The sequence below is a fragment of the Medicago sativa genome, chromosome 5, assembly GCF_051527215.1.
Source record: "Medicago sativa cultivar Bolivia chromosome 5, Bolivia_mono, whole genome shotgun sequence".
In the NCBI taxonomy this organism is placed as follows: Eukaryota; Viridiplantae; Streptophyta; class Magnoliopsida; order Fabales; family Fabaceae; genus Medicago; species Medicago sativa.
Window position 1 is genome coordinate 2,311,769 of NC_140753.1, and position 22,923 is coordinate 2,334,691.

Consider the following 22,923-nt stretch of genomic DNA (forward strand, 5'->3'; position numbering starts at 1 on the left):
ACCTTCCTTGATGCATTCACAACAAGACTTTAGATTGGTTTTCTCAAGTTTCACTTCTGGAAAACCAATTCCTCTGCCATTGTTCTTGTAAATGCTATAAATCATAGAAGCTACTCTGCTTCTGTCAATGCCAGATATAATGAAATCTCAAGAGCAATTTCATGATTACTTAAAGGTTTTTCATTACACTTTTCTTGTAGCTTCTGACATAAGAACCTGAGCTGATCTTCATATGTTTTACACATGAAGTCAAAGCCCCTAAGTCCTTGTTCAGAAGCTTTCAGATCCAATAGAGTTGATTTTTGCTGTTGTACCAAATCAGCATATTTTTCTTTTAAATCCTTCAACTCATTGGTTCTTACTTCAAAATGTGTAAGAAGTTCTTTAAGTGACTCAACAAGTTCATCTATGGGAATTTTGGAATATACCTCGTTTTCATCTTCTGAGTCTGAATCTGATCCAGCTTCTGAAGTTGCTGTTGCTACCAACCCAACAACTACCTTTGCATCTTCATCAGCTTCCTCTTTATCAGATCCAGATTCACTACCCAAATCATCCCAGGTTGCCATTAAACTCTGCTTAATCTGCTTCTTGAATTTGCTTGGTTTGAATGTAGACCTCTTTGACTTGTCCTTTGACTTTTCTCTTTGAAGATCAGGGCATTCAGCAATGAAGTGACCCGGCTTCTTACAGTTGAACCATCCCTTCTGATCTTCTTTCTTTGAGCTTCTGGAGTTACCCCTTCTGGAGAGAAACTTTCTGTTCTTCTTGGCCAGATATTGAAGTCTGTTTGAGAGCATGGCCATTTCAGCAGCATCTGGTTCAGAATCTGAACTTGACTGTTCTTCCTCTTCAGATTCAACCACTTTGAGAGCTTTTGATGACTTGCCTTTGGATGGGAGAGCTATTGATTTACTCTTCTTAGTAGACTCATGTTCATTAAGACTTAACTCATGAACTTTGAGAGAACTAACAAGATCTTCGACACTTAAAGTGTTTAAATCTTTAGCTTCCTCAATGGCAGTCACCTTTGGTCTCCATCTGGCAGGTAAGCTTCTGAGTATCTTGCTTACATGATCAGAAGCAACATAGCTCTTCTTCAGAATCTGTAGCCTAGAAACTAAGGTTTGAAACCTTGAGTACATCTCCTCAATAGTTTCATCATCCTTCATCTTGAATAACTCATACTGATGTACAAGCAGGAGAGCCTTTGCTTCTTTGACCTTCTTGCTCCCTTCATAATTCGAACAGAGAGAAGCAAACATAGCTTTAGCAGTGGATTTGTCACTCATCTTCATGTATTCTGCTTTGGGTATGGCAGTGACAAGGGCTCCTCTAATAATATGATGCTTCTTGTAAAGTTTCCTCAGTTCTGGAGTATGTTTCTTTCTATCCACAGCAGCTCCTTCTTCATCAAGGACTAAATCACCAACACCATCTTCCAGAATATCCCATAATTCTTCATCTAGGCTCATGATGTAACTGTAAAAGTTGGTCTTCCACCAAGAGAACTCTTCAGCATCTCCATTGAACTTTGGAACTTTTCCAACACTGGTTTTCTTACTATCACTATAATCATGTGAGACATTTTTATAGCTAGTATCACCAGAACCAGTAGGAGGAGGAATATACATGTTTTTCTCAGATCTTTGACTGTTGCACGGTTAAGTGTTACACAACAGACCAAGGCTCTAGATACCAATTGAAGGTGAGAAAAACACAAGAAGGGGGGGTTGAATTGTGTTTTGAAAAATTCTTCGTTTCTCCTAAAAACTGAACACACTGATCAGAAGCTAAGAGAGACAGCTTCTGAAGTGATAAACAGAATCTAAATGCAGCGGAATAAAACAGAGAGAGAGAAGAAGAGCGACACAAAGCAGTTATACTGGTTCCTTCCACAATCCGGAAGTAGTCCAGTCCCCCTTGTACTTCCAAGGAGATTTCACTAAGAGTAATATCTGATTACAATTGCTCAAGCACACAAGCAAGAGACTTCCTTTGCTCAAGCACACAAGCTAGAGACTTCCTTTGCTCAAGAACACAATCAAGAGACTTCCTGCTCAAGCACAAATGCAAGAGACTTCCTAACTAAACAAAATTACACAGAAAATTGTTTAAGGTTGAACACTTGATATACAATCAGAGGTGCTCACAATACAAATCAGATACAGACTCAATGGACTTAAGAATTTCTAAGATATGACTTTATGACACAGAAATTCTAAGTGAATGCAGAACAATTTCAGCAGAGGTTTGGTACTTGTAGAAATGTTGTGAGTCTTTCGTTCAGCGTTCTTGCATTACCAAAACTCTAAGTCTTCACTCCTTTATATAGAGGTGTGAAAGAGATGTTGTGAAATTGCCAGCACACCAAAGAGTCGTTGTTGAAGCTTGATCTTTCACCAATGATATTTTGCCTGATTTGGTTGTTGTCCTATGAAGAACCAATTTGAAATCCATTCCTTATCCAAAGGAACATCTATGCAGGCGAAGCTGTATTCTGGAGCTGTTTTCTTGTCTTGTAGCGTGGACACAAAACAGAGTAGTGGAGAACGTGGTTGTACAATTCGTACAATCGTACAATGTCAACGCTTTCGTCCAAATTGCAAGCACATGCCTTCAAACACCTTTGAAATGACTGTTGCAATGTTCCACTAATTTTCTGCTGTGTTTTCGAATCCAATAGACAGCTTTTGCAATGTAGATTCTTCAATCTTTGAATCTTTTGCAAATCTAGTTGATCTTCAGCTTCTGGTGAAATGACTTCTGATGAGGCAGCTTCTGATGATGCAGCTTCTGATGGTGTAGCTTCTTCAGCTTCTGATGATGCAGCTTCTGATAATGTGGCTTCTGGACCTCTTGTCTTCAGGAGCACTATTCTTTAGGAGCGCTATTTCTTCAGGAGCAGCTTGACTTCATGAGCGCTTTTACTTTCAGGAGCGTATTGCCTTCAGAATCACCTAAGCTTCATTTTCTTTTGCTCTTTATTTGCTCATTCAGAACCAATTAATGATGTAACTTTTTATCTGTGGTCCTGTACACTTGAACAAATATTAGCTAGTCCAATTTACAATTTTTAATACCTTGTTATCATCAAAACTCTTTAAGGTTCATTGTTAAACATATTTTGTTCCAACAAATTATAGTATAAGTATTTCAAGCCCATTTATTATAAATTAAAAGAAAAATCATAACATTACACTAACTTAGATATTCATATGTTAGATATTTTGATATATAAAAATCACATTTTCAAAAAAAAAAAAATCACATATTTTTTCAAAAAGATATCTCTTGAAAGTTGAAACTAAACTTGATGAGAATGTACTCTAAAAAGCTTCTCATTTTATGCATTTTTGAAAATTTATTATTCAAAATAAATCGTTGCAAAATTATAAAATATTTAAAATGTTTTTTTAATATGAAGTCCATTAAACTAATTTCTCATTTGAAGTTTTTTTAAAATTAAGAAAATAAAATAGGATTAAAAGCATAGTCTATTGCAACATGCGAAATGGAGGATTAGAATCCCAAATTTAGAAGTTTAGAAATGGGAAAATAAAATATGTTTTAATTAAAATAAGGGATAAAACTGCATTTAAGTTATATAAATCTCAATGATTTGCTTTTTCTTTCTTTCGAAAGATTTTTTAATATGACATCTTTTTTTTCTTCATGTTATTTATTTATATTGGTTTCAACATAAATAGAAGGGGTAATAATCACTTTGATCCCTGAAATTGTAATGACTAGTCAAAACAGTCCTTCAATGTATCAAAACTTCAAAGTAGTCCTTGATTGTGCATTTTGTTAGTCAAAATAGTCCTTAATGTTAAAATATTTCATTAATATTGTCAGATTAATCCTTGTGCAAAAAAATATTGTCAAATTAGTCCTCCAATATACTTACTTATTGTCATATTAGTCCTTATAAGTACATGTTTATTGTCATTTGAGTCCCTATATGAAAAGAGTGATTGTGATCATTGAGAGGTTATTTTAGTGTCATGAACTATTTTGACTAACAGAATGCACAATCAGGGATGATTTGGAAATTTTGATGCAATGAAGAACTAAAATGACTAATCATTACATATTCATGGACTAAAGTAACTATCACCCCTAAATAGAATGCATATGTTAACATAGTAAAATGTAAAAAAAGTTTTGACCAAAGAAAAAAAAGTAAATAGTCGTATATTCTCTTTAATCTTAAGTCATAATTTATTATTGAAACAAGATAAAACACCGGTGCAAAAAGCTATTGTTAAGATACATGACTTGAATTTGACTTGACTCTATTGTTTGGTACAATCTGTTGGCTTGAAAGAGACCACTTGTCTATCTAGATCAAATCCTATTAAGTAATTTGATTGTGCAAAATTACCATAAACTTCTGGGTCACTGTTACTACGGTTGTGTATTGCCAAGCAAGAAACACCTTTTGTTTGTGGAGTTGGTGGAACGAACGTTTGGATCGGCGTTAAAAGTACATTTGCACCTTCAAAATGGAATGTTAGGGTTGGCCCTTTAAGATTAGTTAGTGTACGATAACAAAGTTGATTAGCCAAACTTGGATCATCTGTAATGGGTTTCAATGCAACTTTATTTCTTACCTCAGCAAACACTTTATCATACAACTGTTGCGGTAATAGAATTGGTGGTGTTCCTGAATCAACCATCATGTTAGCCTTTCCGATCGTATTATTCATGGGAAAATATGTGCCTTCCACACTAATGCCTAGTAATGAAACAAAATATGATGTATCTTTTTCACGAGGAACCAAAGGAGTCGTAACCACACCATTCCCTAACACTTCACTCCCTTTTCCAAAACTCATTCGGCTAGAAATTTTGATATCGGTGAGGAAAGGAACCAAACATTGAGAAAACTTTTTGCCTCCAAATAAAGGACCTATTTGAGAAATGAGTGATGTTGGTCCTCCTCCAAGACCAATTAGACCCATCTCATGGTCATTAAAACCTCCAGTGTTGTTATGTCCACAACCAAAAAGAAATCTTGGAAGGGAAATAGGTTTACCCGTGTTTGATGTAAAGGTAGCCGTGTCTTGTGCAAGAACACCTTTTGTTAGAGAATTATCTCCATAGCCATATGTGTAATTGCAACGCTTCTCAGCAGAACACACACCTGTGTCAAGTTGATGACACAAGGGAGAATCACATGAGATATTATTGTAAGTGGATGATTTTAGAGGATCAAACATGGGGTTTATTTGTTTGTAGCACCCTAAACAAGGTGCACATTGGATCCATATAAGATCACTTCCTGTGTCGACAAGGCCTGATATTTTTATTGGTGGAGTTCCAATATATATTTCCATGAGATGTTGGCCAATATAGGCATTTATAGGTGCTTGTACAATATTTTGAATATTGTTAGATGTTTTACGAAACAGTTTGATAGTGAACCCGTCATGTTGGGCTTCAATGGATGACAAATGTAAAAGATGGAATAATAGAAAAATGATGGCTAGGTATGGATAAAATGATTGGAGAGGAACCATGCTCTTTTGTCCTCTATATGTGATAGAAGAGAAAGAGGTTTTAAAATATGAAAAAATTTGGACAAAGCTGTGGTTTTTATATAACATAGTTTTGTGTTTATATTTCACGATCATTTATTTTTTTTTTTATTTCCAAGATAATTTTTTTTGTTAAAATCATTAAGCGAATCGGATTTTCTTTTTAATTCGATATACAAGTGATTTGGAATTAATATTTATTGCTATATAGTCTTTTTTTTTAAAAGGAATATAGTCTTCGGTCAACAAAAAAGGAATATAGTCTTAAATTTCTAGAATCAAACTTTAAATAATAAATATTTTCATTTCTAGAATCAAACTTTAAATAATAAATATTTTCAATTGTACAATATTTGGTTTGACTTCACAATCATATATTATTAGGTGACTTAAAAGAATATAGTAGGAGTGGGAATAGGCTAGGCCGTCCGTCAGAGGCCTATAATTTGACCTACTTAAAATTCGGCTCGACCTATACCTCATTTATTTTTGTGGTGATCGGGGTTTGAACCCCGCACTTTGCATATATTATGCATTATCCCTACCAACTGAACTAAGTTCACGATGACAACGACCTAGCTCATTTATTAAATAGGTTAGGTTCCAGCTTTTTAAAAGCTCATTAATTGAAATAGGCTAGGTTAAGGCTTCTAAAAATGCCTACTAGGCCTGACGGGTCGACCCATATATGTGTAATTATATATACTCCATTATATAATACACACTTATTAGCCTCTACTGAATAGATGTGTTAGCTTTACAAAATTTTATTGAGCTGTTAGCTTTTTGAAAAATATATTCTTATTAGCCTTTTTATAAATAGTTCATCAAATGTCCTATTTAAAATTGTTAGTACAAATTGGGCTTTTAGACATGCTATAGGTCAGGTCGGACTTTTAAAAAGGTCAGACAGAACCTAAAATAAAATCTTTGACTGGCAAATAGGTCAGGCTTAGACTTTAGTTTTTTCAACTAGGTCTGACCTATTTAAAAAAACCCGGCTCTCTCGGCCTATTCCCACCCTTAGAATATAGTCATGGCCTAATTAAAAAAATTGATACGATTAATTAAATGTTTTTAAATGAATATTATTTTTTATAGATTAAATTATATTTTATTAGTCATGGCTTAATTATAAAAATTGATACGATTAATTAAATGTTTTTAAATGAATATTATTTGTTATAGATTAAATTATATTTTATTCTATGTTTTTTTAAGGTCAACATTTAAATACATGCCCGTTTTTTGTAAAAAAAATATAGTAAAACAAAATACATTCCCTTTAGTAAAAAAATAAAATAAAGACATTCCCTAGAAAAAAAAATGAAATACATTAGTTTTTTTAATAACGAATTGTTGACTTCAAAATCATATATTCATCGCTTAAACAATTTGAATTCAAATGAATATTATTTATTATTGAATAAACTTCTTAAAAAAAATATTATTGAATAAATTATGTATTATCATATATAACGTTAAAGTTTTTGCTTTACCAGCTTGGCCCTGTGACTTATTCACCTTGGCAGTTTTATTAATTTCATTGGCCAGGGAAATGCTCTCCTTGCTGAGTTCACTGCTGCTATGTTAGCTATAGAAATTGCAGTAGAGAAAAACTGGTTTACTGTGGTTGGAGACTGATTCTCAACTAGTTGTTTTGGCTTTTAATTGTCTTCATGCTTGCAGATCTTTGAACTTTACAGTTACTCATATTTTGAAGGAGGGCAATCATTGTGCAGATAGATAGCCTCCTTAGGTTTTAACTTTCATAACTTTAACCGGTGGAATGATGTACATTCTGAAATTATGGAAGACTTTGCTAGAAACAAGCTTGGTCTTCCTAATTCATATTCAGTTAGTTTTTGAAAGGGTTTTGGTTCATGTCCCCCCTTTCTTTCTTGTACCTGTTTTCTTTTTTCATCGATATATACCTAGGGTAGCTCTTTGTTCCCCTTTTTGCTTAAAAAAATGATTATCAGGGTCGCGCCTCAAAAAAACCAAATGATTTTTTTTTTAAGCAAGCAAATTTAAGGTGTTTCATTCATAATAATAGTAGCAATACAAAAAGAATTACAGCAAAAGTACTGCGTGAAGCATGGGATAAGGCTTCTCGTGCAAGAGCATAAGTGCTACCGTTTGCTTCTACAATTTTGGATAATCGAGCCATACACAGAGAGATTCATCTTACTATTGTGCACATCATCCACAACCATTTTACAATCAAGTTCAAAAATGACACTGTGGTATCCTAATAAAGAAATCTACTAAAGAAATCTACTGAATTCAAGATCTGCTTATTTGTCATATATATGAGACAAATAAGCATAGTCTATTGCAACATGTGAAACGGATGATTAAAATCTCAAATTTAGAAGTTTAGAAATAGGAAAATAAAATATGTTTCAGTTAAAATAAGAGATAAAATGCATTTAAGTTATATAAATCACCATGATTTGCTTTTTCTTTCTTTCGAAAGATCTTTTTAAAATGACATCTTTTTTTGTTCGTGTAATTTATTTGTGTTGGTTTCAACATAAATGGAATGCATATCTTAACATAGTAAAATGTAAAAAAACTTTTGACCCAAAGAAAAAAAACTAAATAATCATATATTCTCTTAAATCATAAGTCACAATTCATTATTGAAATAAGATAAAAACACAGGAGCAGAAAGCAATTGTTAAAGATACATGATTTGAATTTGACTTGACTCTATTGTTTGGTACAATCGGTTGGTTTGAAAGACACCACTTGTCTATCTAAATCAAACCCTATTAAGTAATTTGATTGTGCATAATTACCAAAAATGCCCGGAGCACTATCAGTACGGTTGTATATTGCCAAGCAAAAAACACCTTTTGTTTCTGGAGTTGGTGGAATGAACGTTTGGATCGGTGTTAAAGGTAGATTTGCACCTTCAAAATGGAATGTTATAGTTGGTCCTTTAAGATTACTTTGTGTACGATAACAAAGTTGAGTAGCCAAACTTGGATCATCTGTAATGGGTTTCAATGCAACTTTATTTCTTACTTCAGCAAACACTTTATCATACAATTGTTGCGGTAATAGAATTGGTGGTGTTCCTGAATCAACATGCATGTTAGCCTTTCCGATCGTACTATTCATGGGAATATATGTGTCTTCCACACTAATGCCTAGTAATGAAACAAAATATGATGTATCTTTTTCACGAGGAACCAAAGGAGTAGTAACCACAACATTCCCTAACACTTCACTCCCTTTTCCAAAACTAATTTGGCTTGAAATTTTGGTATCAGTGAGGAAAGGAACCAAACATTGAGAAAACTTTTTGCCTCCTAATAAAGGACCTATTTGAGAAATGAGTGATGTTGGTCCTCCTCCAAGACCAATTAGACCCATCTCATGGTCACTAAAAACCCCCGTGTTGTTATGTCCGCAACCAAAAAGAAATCTTGGAAGGGAAACAGGTTTACCAGTGTTTGATGTAAAGGTAATCATGTCTTGTGCAAGAACACCCTGAGTTAGAGAATTATCTCCATAACCATATGTGTAATTGCAATGTTTCTCAGGTGAACACACACCTGTGTCAAGTTGATGACACAAGGGAGAATCACATGAGATATTATTGTAAGTGGAAGATTTTAGAGGATCAAACATAGGGTCTATTTGTTTGAAGCACCCTAAGCAAGGTACACATTGGACCCATACAAGGTCACTTCCTGTGTCTACAATGCCTGATATTTTTATTGGTGGAGTTCCAATATATATTTCTATGAGGTGTTCATTACCATAGGCATGTATAGGTGATTGTACAATATTTTGAATATTTTTAGATGAACCTATGAGTTGTGAGCGAGAAAGGTGAGATGTTTTACGAAGCATTTTGACATGGAACCCGTCATTTTGGGCTTCAATGGATAAAAAATGTAAAAGATGAAATAATAGAAAAATGATGGCTAAATATGGATAAAATGATCGGAGAGGAACCATGTTCTTTTGTCCTCTATATGTGAATGAAGAGAAAGTGGTTTTAAAATACAAAGAAATTTGGACAAGAGTTGTGCTATATAAAGCAAAGGCAGTCTTCAAGAAATCATCCCGAATGATTCTTAACCTATTAAAACATAGGCTTTTTTGCGGAATAAATAGACGAGAGAGATATCGATATGAGAGAAAAACAATAACATGCACTGGAATTTTCTTTGTGAAGGCTTCGGTATATAACCCCTCGCGACATTTTAGCAATTTCCTTTTGTTTCTCTCTCTCTCTCTGTCATCCGTTTATTCCGCAAAAGCAGCTGTTTTAATTAGTTAAGAATCATCCGGGATGATTTCTGGAAGATATCCTTCTCTTTAAATAGCACAACTATTTATCATTTCCCCTATTTGTATATAGCATTGTTATGTGTTGATTTATGTTTCTCCTTTATTATTTTGATTTCCAAGATCTTTTTTTTTTGTTAAAATCATTAAGTAAATCAGATTTGCTTTTTAATTCGATATATACATGATTTGGAATTAATTTAATTATTTATTATATGTGTTTGTGTGTGTATTCATTTGGGATTAGTGGATTTTTGGTCTTTTGGTGAGAAAGGGTAAATTAGTAATTTTATTAGAAAGGTTATTTTTTGTGTTTTAGTGAGAATAATTATATTTACTAAGTTACTAGCGAGTTGAGGTAATTATTTCGAGATAGTAATCATTCAATTGTTTAGGCTTTAGCGGATTAATGAGTAGTAATTTTTTAGAATTTGTTAGTAAGAGTTTAGGCCCATTGTGAATATTAGAAACCTAGCTCATTGGATAGTAGTATATATACTTAACTCATGAAGGAAAATCACTACCAAAAAAAACTCACTAAGGAAAATTAGGGTTAGAACATTTCATCTCATAACAAAGGGAGGCTAGAGAGAGAAAGTGGAAAGATAGAGGAAGAACTTGGAGAAGAGGAAAACTATAGATTGGAAGCTAGAGGGGATAGTGAAGCCATAGCTAGAGATATTGAAGCTTTGAGGTAAGGGGGATAGATTCTTTCACTCAAATAAGCTATAATCTTCTTTTTCTACTTATGGGTATTAGTGCTTTTGTGTGAATTGTGATTTTGATGATTTTTAATGTTGATTTTCGTGCTCATGATTATGTGATAAATGAGTATGTGAAATTTGTTGAAATCTTGTTGTGGGTACTTAAATTTCGTGGTTTAAATGTTGAAATGATAACTTAGCTTAAAATGATGAAAATGAAGTGGTTGTTGTTAATTGTTGATGAATTCATGAAATTATGCTTTGAATGTTGTTGGGTTTTGTTGTTGATGATAATCCATGCTTTGGGTATTGTTACACATGTTGGTGTGATTAAGTTGTTGTTGTTTTGTTGATTTTTTATGAAAATGGGTCACAAATGGTGAAGTGTGATTTTGAGGAATTGAGGTGAATTGATGATGTTGTTGTGTTGAATTAGGTTGAATGAATTTTCTGTTTTGAACTATAGGTTTTGGGTGAGGGATTGTTTGGAAGAAAACTGGGTTTTGAATGAAAAGTCGTTTTAAACGTTAATGGAAAATAAGTGATTATGATAGAATTGGAGTAAGTTATTTTGGGATAGGGAAACTTGATTTTTACAGTAGAATGTGATATGTTTAAGTGATTGGAACGCATAGGAGAAAACAAAATCAAAATCGGATCAACGATCGAAATTTTATGCGCGAAAAGGTGAAAACTAAAAGATCGGAAATTTTGTGATGTCAGTCGCGCACGACCATGTCTGAGGGGTGCACGGACCGTGTGAACCATTCACACTTGGTCAGCACGATCGTGCGTGATGGCCGCACGACCGTGCGAAGCTTGCAGGTGCCCTAAAACCCAATTTTTCGTGGACTTTTAAGTGTTCCTATGAGTTCCAAACACCTAGGTCTACCTAATTGAAGTGTAATTGAACTTCTAAGAGTGTTTAAACATGGCTTTACTTTCAATTTGTCTTAGTTTTGAATCATGATTTAAAAATAGCCGAACTTTGGAAATTTGACGAAACAAAGGATCTTTGTGAAACGAAAAGGCTTTGATTTATTTTCTAAGATGTTAGGTAGTTTGTAAAAGATGTTTTAATGATGTTAAAGAACTTGGAAACCTATTTTGTAGTTGGAAATGAAAATAGGAGTTTTGGTGAAAATAGACGAACTTTGTTGAAATGTTTTTTATGGTCGGATAACTTGTGAATGACTTTGTATTCATGATAATAGGATATAATAAGAATGAACCAATGATGATTGGATGTTTAATATGATGAATGTTATGATGTGGTTAGTTGTCTATCTTTTATGCAAAATGTGATTGTAAAACGTTAGTGATTACTTGAAGTGATAATTGTGATGATGAGTATGATAATGATTGTTATGATAATGATTTATTAATGATGATGAGTTCTTACATGCTCCTTTTGACATATTGATTGGTGTCTTACCTAAGAGAACAAATAACCAAAAGTAAAAAGCTTCCAATGTGCGCAGATTGAAAAGAAAACACAACCACTTCAAAACAAAAAATAATATTTTTTTGTGATGAACAATACCAATACGATGAATAGTAATGCGCTATGAACATTGCACACGGAATGAACAATGTTTTCAGTATCTCAAAGAGAACACGATGAAGGCGGAGACTCACAATAAATCACAATGAAGGTGAAAAAAAAAAGAAGCAAAAGTAACTGCAAAGACGACGGCCAGGGTATATGGAAGCAAGGCCCCCCAAGATCGAAAGCTTTGATGCCATGTGAAAACATACTATTATATTTTAGAGATAAAAAAAAATGTACAACCACTAATGTGTTTATATATAGCATATTCTAACCTAGTTAACCTAATTATTGACTAACAAACCAATTATAAATTACTAATAATAATATTAAAACATCACTATTTCAACAGTTTATTTATATTAATCACCCTAATTTGTTTTTCTTTCTTTGGAACAATTTTTTTAAAGATGTCTTCATGTTTTTTATTCGTGAAGGTTGCAACACAAATGAAATGCATATCTTATCTTATCTTAATATAATAATACGAAAAAAGTTGTTGTATATTTTCTTTAATCTTAAGTCATAATTCATTATTCAAACAAGATCAAACACTGGTGTTAAAAGTTATTGTAAAAATACATGACTTGAATTTGACTTGACTCTATTGTTTGGTGCAATCTGTTGGCTTGAAAGATACCACTTGTCTATCTAGATCAAACCCTATTAAGTAGTTTGATTGTGCAAAATTACCATAAATGCCAGGATCACTATTACTACCGTTGGTTATTGCCAAGCAAAAAACACCTTTTGTTTCAGGAGTTGGTGGAATGAACGTTTGGATCGGCGTTAAATGTACATTTGCACCTTCAAAATGGTATGTAAGTGTTGGCCCTTTAAGATTAGTTTGTGTACGATAGCAAAGTTGAGGACCCAAACTTGGATCATCTGTAATGGGTTCCAATGGAACCTTGTTTTTGACTTCATCATACACTCTATCATACAATTGTTGTGGTAATATATTCGGTGGTGTTCCTGAATCAACCAACATGTTACCCTTTTCAATAGTACTATTCATGGGAAGATATGTGTCTTCCACATTAATACCTAGTAATGTAACATAATATGATGTCATATCTTGTTCACGATCAACTAAAGGTGTAGTAACCACATCATCCCCTAACACTTCACTCCCTTTTCCAAAACTCATTCGGCTTGAAATTGTTATATCGGTGAGGAAAGGAACCAAACATTGAGAAAACTTTTTGCCTCCAAATAAAGGACCTATTTGAGAAACAAGTGACGTTGGTCCTCCTCCAAGACCAATGAGACCCATCTCATGGTCATTAAAATTCCCTGTGTTGTTATGTCCACAACCAAAAAGAATTCCTTGAAGGGAAATAGGTTTCCCCGTGTTTGATGTTAAGGTAACTGTTTCTTGTGCAAGAACACCCTTGGTTAGAGAATTATCTGCATAGCCATAGGTGTAATCGCACCGCTTCTCAGGAGAACACTCACCTATGTAAGGTTTGTAGCACAATGGAGAATCACATGAGATATTAGTGTATGTGGAAGATTTTAGAGGATCAAACATAGGGTTTATTTGGTTGTAGCACCCTAAACAAGGTACACATTGGACCCATATCAGGTCGCTTCCCGTGTCTACGGTACCTGATATTTTTATTGGTGGTGTTCCAATATACAACTCCATGAGATATTGGCCAATATAGGCATTTATAGGTGCTTGTACAATATCTTGAATATTTTTGGATGAACGGTGAGATGATTTCCGAATGAGTTTAACGGAGAACCCGTCATTTTGGGCTTCAATGGATGAAAAATGTAAGAGGTGGAACAATAGTAAAATGATGGCTAGGTATGGATATGATTGGAGAGGAACCATTTCTCTCTCTCTCTCTCTCTCTCTCTCTCTCTCTCTCTCTCTCTCTCTCTCTCTCTCTCTCTCTCTCTCTCTATGTGATAGAACAGAAAGAGGTTTTGAAATACGAAGAAATTTAGACAAAGTTGTGATCATTATATAACATTGTTGTGTGTTTAATTTTCTCATTTATTTTTTTATTTTCAAGATCATTTTGTTGACCTCTAAAAAAAAATCATTTTGTTGACTTAAAAAAAACATTTTATTGTGAAAATATGATCATTTTGTTGACCTCTAAATAAAAAATATCATTTTGTTGACTCAAGAAAAAAACATTTTATGTCCCTAAAAAAAAACATTTTATTGTGAAAATAATCTTGTGAATCATATATTCTTTTTTTGAGTAAATATATTCTTTTAAATCGATATATATGTGATTTGAATTAATATTTTTTGTTATATAGTCTTCAATTTCTAGAATCAAGTTTTAAATCATAAATGTTTCCAATGGTATGATATTTGGTTTGACTTCATAATCATACATTCTTAGGTGACATAAAGTAGACGTGTTTGAGGTGCAGTTTGGTTCGGTTTTGAGGTTAAAAATTATCCGAAGTGCAAGATAAGAAAGATGCGGTTTGGTTTGGTTCGGTTGACTTTTAAAATGAAAATCAAATCAAACCAATGCGGTTTGGATTGTTTTGGTTGTTGCGGTTTTTTACGAGACAATACAATTTTTTTATTTCAACGTTAAAATCAAGTTAAAAGTTAAACACAACTTATTTTCAACAATGTTTCAAATTTGATCCAATATTACAATTTTATTTTCATCCTCCCATCAACAGGGACCAAATTAAAACATGGACCAACAATTCTCTTTGATAAGAAATGCAAAAGTTTAAGATTTTATCATTCTCTAAAAGTTTACATTGAGTTTCTATTCAAGATATATACAACATAAACATGTATGCAAAAGTACAAGTATCAATAAATATAAGCACATAAATGCAATTTTAAAAGCAAAAGCATAGAAAAAAAACTTAACAAGAGGAACAATGTCTTACTAAAAAATAAGAGAAAAAACAAGTCATTCTATAAAATTCCTCATTGAATTTCTATGGATACTAGGTTTGTGACCTAACTTTAATTAATGTTTCTATGTTGCGGTTTGGTTCAGTTGCTAAAATAAAAACCGCAAAACAGATCAAACCATACGGTTGAGTAAAAATATGATCTCAATACATTGGAATCAAATGCAATTTTTGCGGTTTTTGGTTTGGGTTGGTTCGGTTTGCAATTTTTCTATTGGGTTTGTTCTGTTTTAAACACCCCTACATAAAAGAATACATTCATGGCTTATTTAAATTTTTTTGGTTCAATTAATCAATATTATTTTAAATGAATATTATTTGCTATTGATTAAATTATATTTTATTTTATATGTTTTTTATAGGACCAGAACATATCTTTTTTAAATGAGGACTAAAATCGAAATTGACTATATTTATAGGGACAAAAAATTTATTTAACTTTTTTTTAAGTCATAATGAAATACATTCCCTCTACAAATAGGAAATGCATTCATCGTTGACTTAAAAATTCTATATTATTAGGTGACTTAAAAGAATACATTCATGTCTTAATTGGTTCCTTATCAAGGAATGGTTTTCAAATTATTCCCTCCTAGGATATTAATCATATCAAGTAACAAATCAATGATGATTGATCAAGCTTCTACAACGACTCTTTGATGTGCTGCCTCTACAACGTCTCTTTCATACCTCTATATAAATGAATGAAGACTTGAAGATTAATAGAGACTCTACAACATTTTAACTTGTGTCAAAACTCTGCTGAAATTATTGTGCATCAAACACTTAGAATTTCTAATCAACTTTGATTTCAAATTAATATTATTTATTATTGATTAAATTATATTTAATTGTATGTGTTTAGAGGTGTATAGGTTTTTTTAAGAAGTCAAAAATGATATATATATATATATATATATATATATATATATATATATATATATATAGGATCAACAATTGATTTATACTATGGTGTCAAAGTTAATAATATGACATTTTTTATAATTCTTTATCACATAACTAAATTAAAAATTCACCGTTTGATTGAAAGTTATTATCGCATAGATCATCTCTGCAAAATTTGATGTTAATTGGATACCATTTGATATGCTAATGAGTGGCATTGAAATTAACGTCTTATAAACTTTTATGAAAACGCGATAATTTTTATGTGTCCAGTTAATATATCAAATGATATCTAATCAACATCAAATTTTGTAGGCATGATTTATGTAATAATAGGTTTCAATCCAACCATGGATTTTGTAATACGATTATATGATAAAGAATTATTGAAAACGCTATATTATTTTGTTTAATATTGTGGTACCATTATATACTTTTCTTTGGTTTGCCCTCTTTTTTCATTAAAAAAATGTAAAAGAGTAAATAAAATTATGATGCTTTGTCCTTCAAAAAAAAAAAAAATATATGATGCTTTAGAGTATCTATATGATACGGTTACATATACATCAAAAAAAATCTGATACGGTTACACCTTCAAATTTAAAGTATCACAATTTCTAGCTCATGGACCCAACTGCAAAAAGAATGTGTGAATCCCACCCATAAAGAATATCAAACCTCCTAAAATCCCATTACGAATTAGAAAATTTATACAGTGTGATCTAGAAGTTAGAGTAAGCCAACTGAAAAAATTTGATTAATGAAGAAAAGTAACATAAGTTAACTAAAACGGTTGAAATCATGATTGTCAAACTTGCGAATAGATTTGTAGACTCATACGAGTTTACGAGTCCAAAAGGCAAAAATGAGTGGAATCACGTATAGAAGCGCTTTTTAGGTCACAAAAAAAGATAATTCTATGCGAATAGATTTTTTTTGTTTTGTTTTGTTTTTTCCAAAAAAACGACGAACTAAACAAAATTTGAAAGGGAAAAAACCTAGAATTCTCTTTTTCTTCTTCCCGATCTCACTCTCAATTTAGAAAAATAACTCACACTCTCACCAAATATAGAAGAATTCAGGTCATACTTGTAACGCCCGTCTTAATTATTCGATTATTTAAAAATATATTTATATATATGATTTACGTGATTTTCATGATTGATATGTGTGAATTTTATGATTCATGAAGTTGAGTGGGTTATATGATTTATAACTGCATAATGTGGAGTATTTTGTTGTGGTGAAGTTGCTATGTTGTTATGACTTATTTTATTATTAAATAAAATAAGATATGAGAAATAAAATAAAAATATTAAAGATTGGGCTGCGTGGTGAGATGAGCAATTAGTAGTGAGAAGAGTAAAAAGGAGAGATAAATAGACAGACATAAGTTAGGAAAAGTAGTACGTACGTTTTTGGAGAAAAAGGGAGAAAAGTCAGAAAGAGAGAAGAACCAAGGAGGGCTGCGATTCTGCTATTATCAGGTAAGGGTGAGACTAATTTTCAATATTATTAAGGGTATAATTCCATAGGATGAATTTAGCATGATTAGGTTAAGTTTTGGTGAGAATTGAGAATTAGGTTTAGGATCAATTTTGATGAATGAATCAAGAACAGATGTTAGATTGATGCAAAATTAGTGTACAGACCTTAGATATGACTTAAGATGATAATTAGATGCTATTTGGATGAAGGAATCATGAATATAGGTGAAAAGTTGTGATTTTTAGGTTTCTGGCCGTACTGACATTCATCGCTCGCACCTGCGAGCAAGAACACTCGCATCTGCGAGCTAGAACCCAGAACTCGCAACTGCGAGCAATGCAACTCGCAACTGCGAGTGACCTGTAAGCTCGCAACTGCGAGCAGAATAACTCGCCACTGCGAGTAAAGACTTAGGAACCCAGAATGCACGCTTTGCTCGCCATTGCGTGCAAAGTTACTCGCAACTGCGAGTTAGGCCGTTAGTTGCCCAAAATTGTTCTGATGCGATCCTTTCGCACGTGTAGTCATGAGTTGATCTTAGAAGTAAGAAAGAGGGTTGTTTAGGATGCTTTCAGAAGTCCCAGAAGTCTATTTAGGTGACTGAGATTAGTAGTGATGTTGTATAAGAATTATTTAAGGTGCTTTATGATGATAAGTGGTTATGATTCATTCCCTTTAATGTTGTTATGTTATTTAAACACTGTTTTACGATGTAAATGTTGCTGGTTGCTGCTGTTGACTGTTAGTGTCTTGAAGTTGCATGAGTCGGTCTATGTTGTTGGAATTTTAAGAAGTTGTCCATGATTATGAGTCGTATGAGTTGTTCACGTCGTCGTCTAAGTCGTTGGAAGTTTGAGTTCATTGCATGCTCATTAAAGTTGGGGGCTTTAGGCCCGGCAGCCTTTGTGCTCATTAAAGTTGGGGGCTTTAGGCCCGGCAGCCTTTGTGCTCATTAAAGTTGGGGGCTTTAGGCCCGGCAGCCTTTGTGCTCATTAAAGTTGGGGGCTTTAGGCCCGGCAGCCTTTGTGCTCACACGTTGAAGAGCCTACTATGCTCATTTGTTGTTGATTGGTACCACATGCATTTGCATATCAAGAAGTTCATGATGTTTAAGTTGTCAAGTTGTTGTTGAGTTGATAGAGTCGCATGGTCTAAGATGAGTTGTGTTGTCAAGTTGAGTGTTAAGTTGATTATGAATTGTGATGAAAATTAGTAATGATATTTGATGATTGTATTTGTTATGAAATGAAAAATATACTGATTGTTAATTGTTGACATGTTATTAATGTTTAAGTTAAATGCATTTTATTGGATTATATGCTTAATGTATTGATTATGAAATATCACCCCTTCTGCGTATATGTTGCCTCGACCGTGGGTAATGTGCAGGTAATAAAGATTAGAGGCGTTCGTGAGTGGACTCCTCACTTGGTGTCTAGGTGCTCTGATACGTAACGGGATGGGGGCGTGCTTTTACTTCTATTCCTTACGTGTCTCTTTTATGAACTAATTTATGAGATTTTCCAATAAGGCCTGCGTGCCAAGACTTTAAAATGTTGAACTATTTTCCGCTGCAACAGTTTAAGATTTTTCATGATGTTGAATTTGAAGGATAATTATTATTATCCATTTTATGATTTAAATGAAGTATGTGACATTCCGTTGTGATTAAAATACTCTGATTTTAAATGAAATTTTTATGTTGGGAAAACGGGGTGTTACAATTGGTATCAGAGCAGGTCGGTCCGTCCGGCCAAGTAGTTGAGTCGCGTTGTGTCGTTTTACAGTTTTGTACTGTATTTAAGTTGTACTTATTGTTGATTGTTATGTAGAGAACCAATACCTGGTATGAACTGGTTAGAGTACAACCATGTTCGTATTAATTGTTTAGTAAGTCGGTGTACTTTTCCTCCGCCGAAGAAGAAAGTGGAGCAGAGTTTTGTCTACTAAGCAGCTGAAGCAGTTAGCACGTGATGGAATTTTGATGTTTTCGTTGATGGCGTCACTGTCTAATGAGAATCAAGCAGTGAGGGATAAGTTGCAAATTGTGTGAAGATTTCCTGAAGTTTTCCTGAAGAGATTGTGGTGTGATCTTACCGGCACATCAGGAAGTGTCTACCACCGGAAAGAGAAGTTGAATTTTCTATTGATCTTGTTTCGGGAACGAAGCCTGTGTCTATGACACCTTACCGTATGTCAGCTTCTGAGTTGGCTGAGTTGAAGAAACAGTTGGAGGATTTGCTAGATAAGAAGTTCATTAGACCGAGTGTTTCACCTTGGGGAGCGCCGGTATTGTTGGTTAAGAAGAAAGATGGAAGTATGAGGTTGTGCATTGATTATCGACAACTGAATAAAGTAACTATAAAGAATAGATATCCACTTCCTAGATTTGATGATTTGATGGACCAGCTGGTGGGTGCACGTGTGTTCAGCAAGATTGATTTAAGGTCGGGTTATCATCAGATTAAAGTAAAAGATGAAGATATGCAGAAGACGGCCTTTAGGACGCGATATGGTCATTATGAATATAAGGTGATGCCTTTTGGTGTGAGTAACGCGCCTGGCGTGTTTATGGAGTATATGAATCGCATTTTCCATGCATTTTTGGATCGCTTTGTGGTTGTGTTCATCGATGATATTTTGATTTACTCTAAGACAGAAGAAGAGCATGCGGAACATTTGAAAATCGTTTTGCAAGTGCCGAAAGAGAAGAAGTTGTATGCTAAATTGTCTAAGTGTGAATTCTGGTTGAACGAGGTAAGTTTTCTGGGCCATGTTATTTCTGGTAGTGGTATTGCAGTCGATCCATCTAAAGTTGAAGCAGTATCACAATGGGAGACTCCTAGGTCAGTTACAGAGATTAGAAGCTTTTTGGGTTTGGCAGGATACTATCGAAGATTTATAGAAGGATTTTCTAAGTTGGCACTTTCGTTAACACAGTTGACGTGTAAAGGTAAAACCTTTGTGTGGGATGTTCATTGTGAGAACAGTTTTAATGAATTGAAGAAGCATTTGACGACGGCTCCAGTTTTGATTTTGCCAAAACCTGATGAAACTTTTGCAGTGTATTGTGATGCGTCCAAATTGGGCTTAGGCAGTGTGCTTATGCAAGATGGTAAAGTTGTTGCTTATGCATCAAGACAGTTGAGAACTCATGAACGAAACTATCCTACTCATGACCTTGAATTAGCTGCAGTCGTATTTGTCCTTAAGATTTGGAGACATTACTTGTATGGTTCGAGATTTGAGGTGTTTAGTGATCACAAGAGCTTGAAGTATTTGTTTGATCAGAAAGAATTGAATATGCGACAGCGGCGGTGGCTCGAATTGTTGAAGGATTATGACTTTAGTTTGAATTACCATCCGGGTAAAGCTAATGTTGTTGCGGATGCCTTAAGTAGGAAGAGTTTACATATGTCTGCTATGATGGTGAAGGAATTTGAATTACTTGAACAATTTAGAGATATGAGCTTAGTTTGTGAAATGTCATCTCGGAGCGTTAAGTTAGGAATGCTGAAAATTGATAATGATTTCTTAAAAGATATTAAGGATGCGCAGAAAGCTAATGTTAAGTTTGTGGACTTGTTGGTTGCTAGTAATCAAACTGAAGATAGTGACTTTAAGGTCGATGATCAGGGGGTGTTGAGGTTTCGAGGTAGGATTTGTATTCCAGACAATGACGAGATAAGGAAGATGATTCTTGAAGAGAGTCATAGAAGTAGCTTAAGTATTCATCCCGGAGCTACAAAGATGTATCATGACTTAAAGAAGTTGTTTTGGTGGTCTGGATTGAAACGTGATGTAGCACAATTTGTGTACTCTTGTTTGATTTGTCAGAAGTCGAAGGTCGAACATCAGAAACCCGCTGGGTTGATGACACCGTTAGATGTACCAGAATGGAAATGGGATAGTATATCCATGGATTTTGTGACGAGTTTGCCGAATACTCCTAAAGGGAATGACGCTATTTGGGTGATTGTTGATAGATTGACGAAGTCGGCACACTTCATTCCGATCAATATTAGTTTTCCTGTAGCTCAGTTGACGGAAATTTATATTCGAGATATTGTGAAGTTGCATGGTGTTCCTTCAAGCATTGTGTCAAATAGAGATCCAAGATTTACTTCGAGATTTTGGAAGAGTTTGCAAGAGGCTTAGGGCTCTAAGTTGAGATTGAGTTCGGCTTATCATTCTTAAACAGATGGTCTGTCGGAAAGAACGATTCAGTCGTTGGAAGATTTGTTGAGAGTATGTGTACTTGAGCAAGGTGGAACTTGGGATAGTCATCTTCCGTTGATAGAGTTCACTTATAATAACAGCTATCATTCAAGTATTGGGATGGCACCTTTCGAGGCTTTGTATGGTCGGAGGTGTAGGACTCCGTTGTGTTGGTTTGAGACCGGTGAAAGTGTGGTTCTAGGACCAGAAATTGTTCAACAGACTACTGAGAAGGTGAAAATGATTCAAGAGAAGATGAAAGCGTCGCAGAGTCGACAGAAGAGTTACCATGATAAGCGTAAGAAAGACCTTGAGTTTCAAGAGGGAGACCATGTGTTCTTGAGAGTTACTCCAACGACCGGTGTTGGTCGTGCATTGAAGTCAAAGAAGTTGACTCCAAAGTTTATTGGTCCTTATCAGATATCCGAGAGAATTGGCACGGTGGCTTATAGAGTTGGCTTACCACCGCATTTATCGAATTTGCACGATGTGTTTCATGTGTCGCAGCTGAGGAAATATGTTCCAGACCCATCCCATGTGATTCAGAGTGATGATGTGCAAGTTAGAGACAACCTTACGGTAGAGACCTTACCCTTGAGGATTGATGATCGCAAGATGAAGACGTTGAGAGGCAAGGAGATACCTCTAGTGAGAGTTGTTTGGAGTGGAACGACTGGTGAAAGCCTGACATGGGAGCTAGAGAGTAAGATGATGGAGTCTTATCCAGAGTTGTTTGCTTGAGGTAAAATTTTCGAGGACGAAAATTCTATAAGTTGGGGAGAGTTGTAACGCCCGTCTTAATTATTCGATTATTTAAAAATATATTTATATATATGATTTACGTGATTTTCATGATTGATATGTGTGAATTTTATGATTCATGAAGTTGAGTGGGTTATATGATTTATAACTGCATAATGTGGAGTATTTTGTTGTGGTGAAGTTGCTATGTTGTTATGACTTATTTTATTATTAAATAAAATAAGATATGAGAAATAAAATAAAAATATTAAAGATTGGGCTGCGTGGTGAGATGAGCAATTAGTAGTGAGAAGAGTAAAAAGGAGAGATAAATAGACAGACATAAGTTAGGAAAAGTAGTACGTACGTTTTTGGAGAAAAATGGAGAAAAGTCAGAAAGAGAGAAGAACCAAGGAGGGCTGCGATTCTGCTATTATCAGGTAAGGGTGAGACTAATTTTCAATATTATTAAGGGTATAATTCTATAGGATGAATTTAGCATGATTAGGTTAAGTTTTGGTGAGAATTGAGAATTAGGTTTAGGATCAATTTTGAT

At 34.0% G+C, this 22,923-nt stretch overlaps 1 long non-coding RNA gene and 3 pseudogenes across 2 annotated transcripts; 1 reads left to right on the forward strand and 3 right to left on the reverse strand.

Moving 5' to 3' along the window:
• Positions 1-4,200: 4,200 nt before the first annotated feature.
• LOC146919071 (aspartic proteinase CDR1 pseudogene) lies at positions 4,201-5,543 on the reverse strand (annotated as a pseudogene).
• A 2,613-nt stretch (positions 5,544-8,156) lies between these two features.
• Positions 8,157-9,837, reverse strand: LOC146919072 (aspartic proteinase CDR1 pseudogene; annotated as a pseudogene). The gene has a single exon (XR_015011341.1). The product of XR_015011341.1 is annotated as an aspartic proteinase CDR1 pseudogene (transcript).
• Positions 9,838-10,398: 561 nt separating this feature from the next.
• LOC146919073 (uncharacterized) lies at positions 10,399-12,455 on the forward strand. The gene is made up of 2 exons (XR_015010656.1): positions 10,399-10,545; positions 12,037-12,455. It is a non-coding gene; the product is annotated as an uncharacterized LOC146919073 (long non-coding RNA).
• A 209-nt stretch (positions 12,456-12,664) lies between these two features.
• Positions 12,665-13,982, reverse strand: LOC146919074 (aspartic proteinase CDR1 pseudogene; annotated as a pseudogene).
• Between the last annotated feature and the right edge of the window lie 8,941 nt (positions 13,983-22,923).